Raw genomic sequence first — 9,757 nt, 5'->3', positions numbered from 1 at the left:
CGGCTGTAACTGTCCCAGCGCAAGCTGTTCAGGAAAGCACAGAAACGCGATGTTCGCGTGCTTTTAGCGCTGCTCGCAAGAAGCCTCCGGAGCAGGCACTTCTCGTGCAGCAACAACCGTGCCTGCTACGATCTTTCCTAGCCTCTTTTCCTCCGGGCAGCCGGCTTGAGCTGATGTGAAGTGTTGGTGGGCAAATCATCCAGAGAAGCGTCGCAATGCTTCTGGGCTGTTAGCAAGAGCTTTCCTTGCTGACCCTTTTCACGTTGGAGATTAGCTGGACATTTGCCGGTTTAGTGCCTTGTTTCTTCTGCGCAGCTTGCACAAAGCTCATTGCGGCTTTCGCGGTTCGAGTTGTGCATCGCCGGAGCTCTGCGGGAAAGAGCGAGAGAAGAGCCGCGAAAGCTCCGAGTGCGGCCAGCTCGCGTGTAGCCGCGAATGTGCGCTGTTCGCCGGTTGCAGGGCGAGTGCCTTCTGCGCGGCTGCTTCCAAGTTGACGGTAACTGCCAGCGTGCTAGCTGTGTAGGACAGTGAAGAGGCTGACGCGTGTGTGTCCGTAGAGCTGCTAGAAAGCGTACGTGACGAGCAGGAAGGGCTTTCAGAGCAGCCGGTTCTCGTCTTGCACAGTCGCCACACATCCGCACTTTTAGTGCCTCAGAACCCCGGACAGCTTGCAAAACACGGCTGTAACTGTCCCAGCGCAAGCTGTTCAGGAAAGCACAGAAACGCGATGTTCGCGTGCTTTTAGCGCTGCTCGCAAGAAGCCTCCGGAGCAGGCACTTCTCGTGCAGCAACAACCGTGCCTGCTACGATCTTTCCTAGCCTCTTTTCCTCCGGGCAGCCGGCTTGAGCTGATGTGAAGTGTTGGTGGGCAAATCATCCAGAGAAGCGTCGCAATGCTTCTGGGCTGTTAGCAAGAGCTTTCCTTGCTGACCCTTTTCACGTTGGAGATTAGCTGGACATTTGCCGGTTTAGTGCCTTGTTTCTTCTGCGCAGCTTGCACAAAGCTCATTGCGGCTTTCGCGGTTCGAGTTGTGCATCGCCGGAGCTCTGCGGGAAAGAGCGAGAGAAGAGCCGCGAAAGCTCCGAGTGCGGCCAGCTCGCGTGTAGCCGCGAATGTGCGCTGTTCGCCGGTTGCAGGGCGAGTGCCTTCTGCGCGGCTGCTTCCAAGTTGACGGTAACTGCCAGCGTGCTAGCTGTGTAGGACAGTGAAGAGGCTGACGCGTGTGTGTCCGTAGAGCTGCTAGAAAGCGTACGTGACGAGCAGGAAGGGCTTTCAGAGCAGCCGGTTCTCGTCTTGCACAGTCGCCACACATCCGCACTTTTAGTGCCTCAGAACCCCGGACAGCTTGCAAAACACGGCTGTAACTGTCCCAGCGCAAGCTGTTCAGGAAAGCACAGAAACGCGATGTTCGCGTGCTTTTAGCGCTGCTCGCAAGAAGCCTCCGGAGCAGGCACTTCTCGTGCAGCAACAACCGTGCCTGCTACGATCTTTCCTAGCCTCTTTTCCTCCGGGCAGCCGGCTTGAGCTGATGTGAAGTGTTGGTGGGCAAATCATCCAGAGAAGCGTCGCAATGCTTCTGGGCTGTTAGCAAGAGCTTTCCTTGCTGAGCCTTTTCACGTTGGAGATTAGCTGGACATTTGCCGGTTTAGTGCCTTGTTTCTTCTGCGCAGCTTGCACAAAGCTCATTGCGGCTTTCGCGGTTCGAGTTGTGCATCGCCGGAGCTCTGCGGGAAAGAGCGAGAGAAGAGCCGCGAAAGCTCCGAGTGCGGCCAGCTCGCGTGTAGCCGCGAATGTGCGCTGTTCGCCGGTTGCAGGGCGAGTGCCTTCTGCGCGGCTGCTTCCAAGTTGACGGTAACTGCCAGCGTGCTAGCTGTGTAGGACAGTGAAGAGGCTGACGCGTGTGTGTCCGTAGAGCTGCTAGAAAGCGTACGTGACGAGCAGGAAGGGCTTTCAGAGCAGCCGGTTCTCGTCTTGCACAGTCGCCACACATCCGCACTTTTAGTGCCTCAGAACCCCGGACAGCTTGCAAAACACGGCTGTAACTGTCCCAGCGCAAGCTGTTCAGGAAAGCACAGAAACGCGATGTTCGCGTGCTTTTAGCGCTGCTCGCAAGAAGCCTCCGGAGCAGGCACTTCTCGTGCAGCAACAACCGTGCCTGCTACGATCTTTCCTAGCCTCTTTTCCTCCGGGCAGCCGGCTTGAGCTGATGTGAAGTGTTGGTGGGCAAATCATCCAGAGAAGCGTCGCAATGCTTCTGGGCTGTTAGCAAGAGCTTTCCTTGCTGACCCTTTTCACGTTGGAGATTAGCTGGACATTTGCCGGTTTAGTGCCTTGTTTCTTCTGCGCAGCTTGCACAAAGCTCATTGCGGCTTTCGCGGTTCGAGTTGTGCATCGCCGGAGCTCTGCGGGAAAGAGCGAGAGAAGAGCCGCGAAAGCTCCGAGTGCGGCCAGCTCGCGTGTAGCCGCGAATGTGCGCTGTTCGCCGGTTGCAGGGCGACTGCCTTCTGCGCGGCTGCTTCCAAGTTGACGGTAACTGCCAGCGTGCTAGCTGTGTAGGACAGTGAAGAGGCTGACGCGTGTGTGTCCGTAGAGCTGCTAGAAAGCGTACGTGACGAGCAGGAAGGGCTTTCAGAGCAGCCGGTTCTCGTCTTGCACAGTCGCCACACATCCGCACTTTTAGTGCCTCAGAACCCCGGACAGCTTGCAAAACACGGCTGTAACTGTCCCAGCGCAAGCTGTTCAGGAAAGCACAGAAACGCGATGTTCGCGTGCTTTTAGCGCTGCTCGCAAGAAGCCTCCGGAGCAGGCACTTCTCGTGCAGCAACAACCGTGCCTGCTACGATCTTTCCTAGCCTCTTTTCCTCCGGGCAGCCGGCTTGAGCTGATGTGAAGTGTTGGTGGGCAAATCATCCAGAGAAGCGTCGCAATGCTTCTGGGCTGTTAGCAAGAGCTTTCCTTGCTGACCCTTTTCACGTTGGAGATTAGCTGGACATTTGCCGGTTTAGTGCCTTGTTTCTTCTGCGCAGCTTGCACAAAGCTCATTGCGGCTTTCGCGGTTCGAGTTGTGCATCGCCGGAGCTCTGCGGGAAAGAGCGAGAGAAGAGCCGCGAAAGCTCCGAGTGCGGCCAGCTCGCGTGTAGCCGCGAATGTGCGCTGTTCGCCGGTTGCAGGGCGAGTGCCTTCTGCGCGGCTGCTTCCAAGTTGACGGTAACTGCCAGCGTGCTAGCTGTGTAGGACAGTGAAGAGGCTGACGCGTGTGTGTCCGTAGAGCTGCTAGAAAGCGTACGTGACGAGCAGGAAGGGCTTTCAGAGCAGCCGGTTCTCGTCTTGCACAGTCGCCACACATCCGCACTTTTAGTGCCTCAGAACCCCGGACAGCTTGCAAAACACGGCTGTAACTGTCCCAGCGCAAGCTGTTCAGGAAAGCACAGAAACGCGATGTTCGCGTGCTTTTAGCGCTGCTCGCAAGAAGCCTCCGGAGCAGGCACTTCTCGTGCAGCAACAACCGTGCCTGCTACGATCTTTCCTAGCCTCTTTTCCTACGGGCAGCCGGCTTGAGCTGATGTGAAGTGTTGGTGGGCAAATCATCCAGAGAAGCGTCGCAATGCTTCTGGGCTGTTAGCAAGAGCTTTCCTTGCTGAGCCTTTTCACGTTGGAGATTAGCTGGACATTTGCCGGTTTAGTGCCTTGTTTCTTCTGCGCAGCTTGCACAAAGCTCATTGCGGCTTTCGCGGTTCGAGTTGTGCATCGCCGGAGCTCTGCGGGAAAGAGCGAGAGAAGAGCCGCGAAAGCTCCGAGTGCGGCCAGCTCGCGTGTAGCCGCGAATGTGCGCTGTTCGCCGGTTGCAGGGCGAGTGCCTTCTGCGCGGCTGCTTCCAAGTTGACGGTAACTGCCAGCGTGCTAGCTGTGTAGGACAGTGAAGAGGCTGACGCGTGTGTGTCCGTAGAGCTGCTAGAAAGCGTACGTGACGAGCAGGAAGGGCTTTCAGAGCAGCCGGTTCTCGTCTTGCACAGTCGCCACACATCCGCACTTTTAGTGCCTCAGAACCCCGGACAGCTTGCAAAACACGGCTGTAACTGTCCCAGCGCAAGCTGTTCAGGAAAGCACAGAAACGCGATGTTCGCGTGCTTTTAGCGCTGCTCGCAAGAAGCCTCCGGAGCAGGCACTTCTCGTGCAGCAACAACCGTGCCTGCTACGATCTTTCCTAGCCTCTTTTCCTCCGGGCAGCCGGCTTGAGCTGATGTGAAGTGTTGGTGGGCAAATCATCCAGAGAAGCGTCGCAATGCTTCTGGGCTGTTAGCAAGAGCTTTCCTTGCTGAGCCTTTTCACGTTGGAGATTAGCTGGACATTTGCCGGTTTAGTGCCTTGTTTCTTCTGCGCAGCTTGCACAAAGCTCATTGCGGCTTTCGCGGTTCGAGTTGTGCATCGCCGGAGCTCTGCGGGAAAGAGCGAGAGAAGAGCCGCGAAAGCTCCGAGTGCGGCCAGCTCGCGTGTAGCCGCGAATGTGCGCTGTTCGCCGGTTGCAGGGCGAGTGCCTTCTGCGCGGCTGCTTCCAAGTTGACGGTAACTGCCAGCGTGCTAGCTGTGTAGGACAGTGAAGAGGCTGACGCGTGTGTGTCCGTAGAGCTGCTAGAAAGCGTACGTGACGAGCAGGAAGGGCTTTCAGAGCAGCCGGTTCTCGTCTTGCACAGTCGCCACACATCCGCACTTTTAGTGCCTCAGAACCCCGGACAGCTTGCAAAACACGGCTGTAACTGTCCCAGCGCAAGCTGTTCAGGAAAGCACAGAAACGCGATGTTCGCGTGCTTTTAGCGCTGCTCGCAAGAAGCCTCCGGAGCAGGCACTTCTCGTGCAGCAACAACCGTGCCTGCTACGATCTTTCCTAGCCTCTTTTCCTCCGGGCAGCCGGCTTGAGCTGATGTGAAGTGTTGGTGGGCAAATCATCCAGAGAAGCGTCGCAATGCTTCTGGGCTGTTAGCAAGAGCTTTCCTTGCTGAGCCTTTTCACGTTGGAGATTAGCTGGACATTTGCCGGTTTAGTGCCTTGTTTCTTCTGCGCAGCTTGCACAAAGCTCATTGCGGCTTTCGCGGTTCGAGTTGTGCATCGCCGGAGCTCTGCGGGAAAGAGCGAGAGAAGAGCCGCGAAAGCTCCGAGTGCGGCCAGCTCGCGTGTAGCCGCGAATGTGCGCTGTTCGCCGGTTGCAGGGCGACTGCCTTCTGCGCGGCTGCTTCCAAGTTGACGGTAACTGCCAGCGTGCTAGCTGTGTAGGACAGTGAAGAGGCTGACGCGTGTGTGTCCGTAGAGCTGCTAGAAAGCGTACGTGACGAGCAGGAAGGGCTTTCAGAGCAGCCGGTTCTCGTCTTGCACAGTCGCCACACATCCGCACTTTTAGTGCCTCAGAACCCCGGACAGCTTGCAAAACACGGCTGTAACTGTCCCAGCGCAAGCTGTTCAGGAAAGCACAGAAACGCGATGTTCGCGTGCTTTTAGCGCTGCTCGCAAGAAGCCTCCGGAGCAGGCACTTCTCGTGCAGCAACAACCGTGCCTGCTACGATCTTTCCTAGCCTCTTTTCCTCCGGGCAGCCGGCTTGAGCTGATGTGAAGTGTTGGTGGGCAAATCATCCAGAGAAGCGTCGCAATGCTTCTGGGCTGTTAGCAAGAGCTTTCCTTGCTGACCCTTTTCACGTTGGAGATTAGCTGGACATTTGCCGGTTTAGTGCCTTGTTTCTTCTGCGCAGCTTGCACAAAGCTCATTGCGGCTTTCGCGGTTCGAGTTGTGCATCGCCGGAGCTCTGCGGGAAAGAGCGAGAGAAGAGCCGCGAAAGCTCCGAGTGCGGCCAGCTCGCGTGTAGCCGCGAATGTGCGCTGTTCGCCGGTTGCAGGGCGACTGCCTTCTGCGCGGCTGCTTCCAAGTTGACGGTAACTGCCAGCGTGCTAGCTGTGTAGGACAGTGAAGAGGCTGACGCGTGTGTGTCCGTAGAGCTGCTAGAAAGCGTACGTGACGAGCAGGAAGGGCTTTCAGAGCAGCCGGTTCTCGTCTTGCACAGTCGCCACACATCCGCACTTTTAGTGCCTCAGAACCCCGGACAGCTTGCAAAACACGGCTGTAACTGTCCCAGCGCAAGCTGTTCAGGAAAGCACAGAAACGCGATGTTCGCGTGCTTTTAGCGCTGCTCGCAAGAAGCCTCCGGAGCAGGCACTTCTCGTGCAGCAACAACCGTGCCTGCTACGATCTTTCCTAGCCTCTTTTCCTCCGGGCAGCCGGCTTGAGCTGATGTGAAGTGTTGGTGGGCAAATCATCCAGAGAAGCGTCGCAATGCTTCTGGGCTGTTAGCAAGAGCTTTCCTTGCTGAGCCTTTTCACGTTGGAGATTAGCTGGACATTTGCCGGTTTAGTGCCTTGTTTCTTCTGCGCAGCTTGCACAAAGCTCATTGCGGCTTTCGCGGTTCGAGTTGTGCATCGCCGGAGCTCTGCGGGAAAGAGCGAGAGAAGAGCCGCGAAAGCTCCGAGTGCGGCCAGCTCGCGTGTAGCCGCGAATGTGCGCTGTTCGCCGGTTGCAGGGCGACTGCCTTCTGCGCGGCTGCTTCCAAGTTGACGGTAACTGCCAGCGTGCTAGCTGTGTAGGACAGTGAAGAGGCTGACGCGTGTGTGTCCGTAGAGCTGCTAGAAAGCGTACGTGACGAGCAGGAAGGGCTTTCAGAGCAGCCGGTTCTCGTCTTGCACAGTCGCCACACATCCGCACTTTTAGTGCCTCAGAACCCCGGACAGCTTGCAAAACACGGCTGTAACTGTCCCAGCGCAAGCTGTTCAGGAAAGCACAGAAACGCGATGTTCGCGTGCTTTTAGCGCTGCTCGCAAGAAGCCTCCGGAGCAGGCACTTCTCGTGCAGCAACAACCGTGCCTGCTACGATCTTTCCTAGCCTCTTTTCCTCCGGGCAGCCGGCTTGAGCTGATGTGAAGTGTTGGTGGGCAAATCATCCAGAGAAGCGTCGCAATGCTTCTGGGCTGTTAGCAAGAGCTTTCCTTGCTGACCCTTTTCACGTTGGAGATTAGCTGGACATTTGCCGGTTTAGTGCCTTGTTTCTTCTGCGCAGCTTGCACAAAGCTCATTGCGGCTTTCGCGGTTCGAGTTGTGCATCGCCGGAGCTCTGCGGGAAAGAGCGAGAGAAGAGCCGCGAAAGCTCCGAGTGCGGCCAGCTCGCGTGTAGCCGCGAATGTGCGCTGTTCGCCGGTTGCAGGGCGAGTGCCTTCTGCGCGGCTGCTTCCAAGTTGACGGTAACTGCCAGCGTGCTAGCTGTGTAGGACAGTGAAGAGGCTGACGCGTGTGTGTCCGTAGAGCTGCTAGAAAGCGTACGTGACGAGCAGGAAGGGCTTTCAGAGCAGCCGGTTCTCGTCTTGCACAGTCGCCACACATCCGCACTTTTAGTGCCTCAGAACCCCGGACAGCTTGCAAAACACGGCTGTAACTGTCCCAGCGCAAGCTGTTCAGGAAAGCACAGAAACGCGATGTTCGCGTGCTTTTAGCGCTGCTCGCAAGAAGCCTCCGGAGCAGGCACTTCTCGTGCAGCAACAACCGTGCCTGCTACGATCTTTCCTAGCCTCTTTTCCTCCGGGCAGCCGGCTTGAGCTGATGTGAAGTGTTGGTGGGCAAATCATCCAGAGAAGCGTCGCAATGCTTCTGGGCTGTTAGCAAGAGCTTTCCTTGCTGAGCCTTTTCACGTTGGAGATTAGCTGGACATTTGCCGGTTTAGTGCCTTGTTTCTTCTGCGCAGCTTGCACAAAGCTCATTGCGGCTTTCGCGGTTCGAGTTGTGCATCGCCGGAGCTCTGCGGGAAAGAGCGAGAGAAGAGCCGCGAAAGCTCCGAGTGCGGCCAGCTCGCGTGTAGCCGCGAATGTGCGCTGTTCGCCGGTTGCAGGGCGACTGCCTTCTGCGCGGCTGCTTCCAAGTTGACGGTAACTGCCAGCGTGCTAGCTGTGTAGGACAGTGAAGAGGCTGACGCGTGTGTGTCCGTAGAGCTGCTAGAAAGCGTACGTGACGAGCAGGAAGGGCTTTCAGAGCAGCCGGTTCTCGTCTTGCACAGTCGCCACACATCCGCACTTTTAGTGCCTCAGAACCCCGGACAGCTTGCAAAACACGGCTGTAACTGTCCCAGCGCAAGCTGTTCAGGAAAGCACAGAAACGCGATGTTCGCGTGCTTTTAGCGCTGCTCGCAAGAAGCCTCCGGAGCAGGCACTTCTCGTGCAGCAACAACCGTGCCTGCTACGATCTTTCCTAGCCTCTTTTCCTCCGGGCAGCCGGCTTGAGCTGATGTGAAGTGTTGGTGGGCAAATCATCCAGAGAAGCGTCGCAATGCTTCTGGGCTGTTAGCAAGAGCTTTCCTTGCTGACCCTTTTCACGTTGGAGATTAGCTGGACATTTGCCGGTTTAGTGCCTTGTTTCTTCTGCGCAGCTTGCACAAAGCTCATTGCGGCTTTCGCGGTTCGAGTTGTGCATCGCCGGAGCTCTGCGGGAAAGAGCGAGAGAAGAGCCGCGAAAGCTCCGAGTGCGGCCAGCTCGCGTGTAGCCGCGAATGTGCGCTGTTCGCCGGTTGCAGGGCGAGTGCCTTCTGCGCGGCTGCTTCCAAGTTGACGGTAACTGCCAGCGTGCTAGCTGTGTAGGACAGTGAAGAGGCTGACGCGTGTGTGTCCGTAGAGCTGCTAGAAAGCGTACGTGACGAGCAGGAAGGGCTTTCAGAGCAGCCGGTTCTCGTCTTGCACAGTCGCCACACATCCGCACTTTTAGTGCCTCAGAACCCCGGACAGCTTGCAAAACACGGCTGTAACTGTCCCAGCGCAAGCTGTTCAGGAAAGCACAGAAACGCGATGTTCGCGTGCTTTTAGCGCTGCTCGCAAGAAGCCTCCGGAGCAGGCACTTCTCGTGCAGCAACAACCGTGCCTGCTACGATCTTTCCTAGCCTCTTTTCCTCCGGGCAGCCGGCTTGAGCTGATGTGAAGTGTTGGTGGGCAAATCATCCAGAGAAGCGTCGCAATGCTTCTGGGCTGTTAGCAAGAGCTTTCCTTGCTGACCCTTTTCACGTTGGAGATTAGCTGGACATTTGCCGGTTTAGTGCCTTGTTTCTTCTGCGCAGCTTGCACAAAGCTCATTGCGGCTTTCGCGGTTCGAGTTGTGCATCGCCGGAGCTCTGCGGGAAAGAGCGAGAGAAGAGCCGCGAAAGCTCCGAGTGCGGCCAGCTCGCGTGTAGCCGCGAATGTGCGCTGTTCGCCGGTTGCAGGGCGAGTGCCTTCTGCGCGGCTGCTTCCAAGTTGACGGTAACTGCCAGCGTGCTAGCTGTGTAGGACAGTGAAGAGGCTGACGCGTGTGTGTCCGTAGAGCTGCTAGAAAGCGTACGTGACGAGCAGGAAGGGCTTTCAGAGCAGCCGGTTCTCGTCTTGCACAGTCGCCACACATCCGCACTTTTAGTGCCTCAGAACCCCGGACAGCTTGCAAAACACGGCTGTAACTGTCCCAGCGCAAGCTGTTCAGGAAAGCACAGAAACGCGATGTTCGCGTGCTTTTAGCGCTGCTCGCAAGAAGCCTCCGGAGCAGGCACTTCTCGTGCAGCAACAACCGTGCCTGCTACGATCTTTCCTAGCCTCTTTTCCTCCGGGCAGCCGGCTTGAGCTGATGTGAAGTGTTGGTGGGCAAATCATCCAGAGAAGCGTCGCAATGCTTCTGGGCTGTTAGCAAGAGCTTTCCTTGCTGACCCTTTTCACGTT

The sequence above is a fragment of the Chlamydotis macqueenii genome, unplaced genomic scaffold (assembly GCF_036417535.1).
Source record: "Chlamydotis macqueenii isolate bChlMac1 unplaced genomic scaffold, bChlMac1.mat HAP1_SCAFFOLD_150, whole genome shotgun sequence".
NCBI classification, from domain to species: domain Eukaryota; kingdom Metazoa; phylum Chordata; class Aves; order Otidiformes; family Otididae; genus Chlamydotis; species Chlamydotis macqueenii.
The sequence above is the reverse complement of the archived record's forward strand: the minus strand, read 5'-3'. Positions refer to the sequence as shown.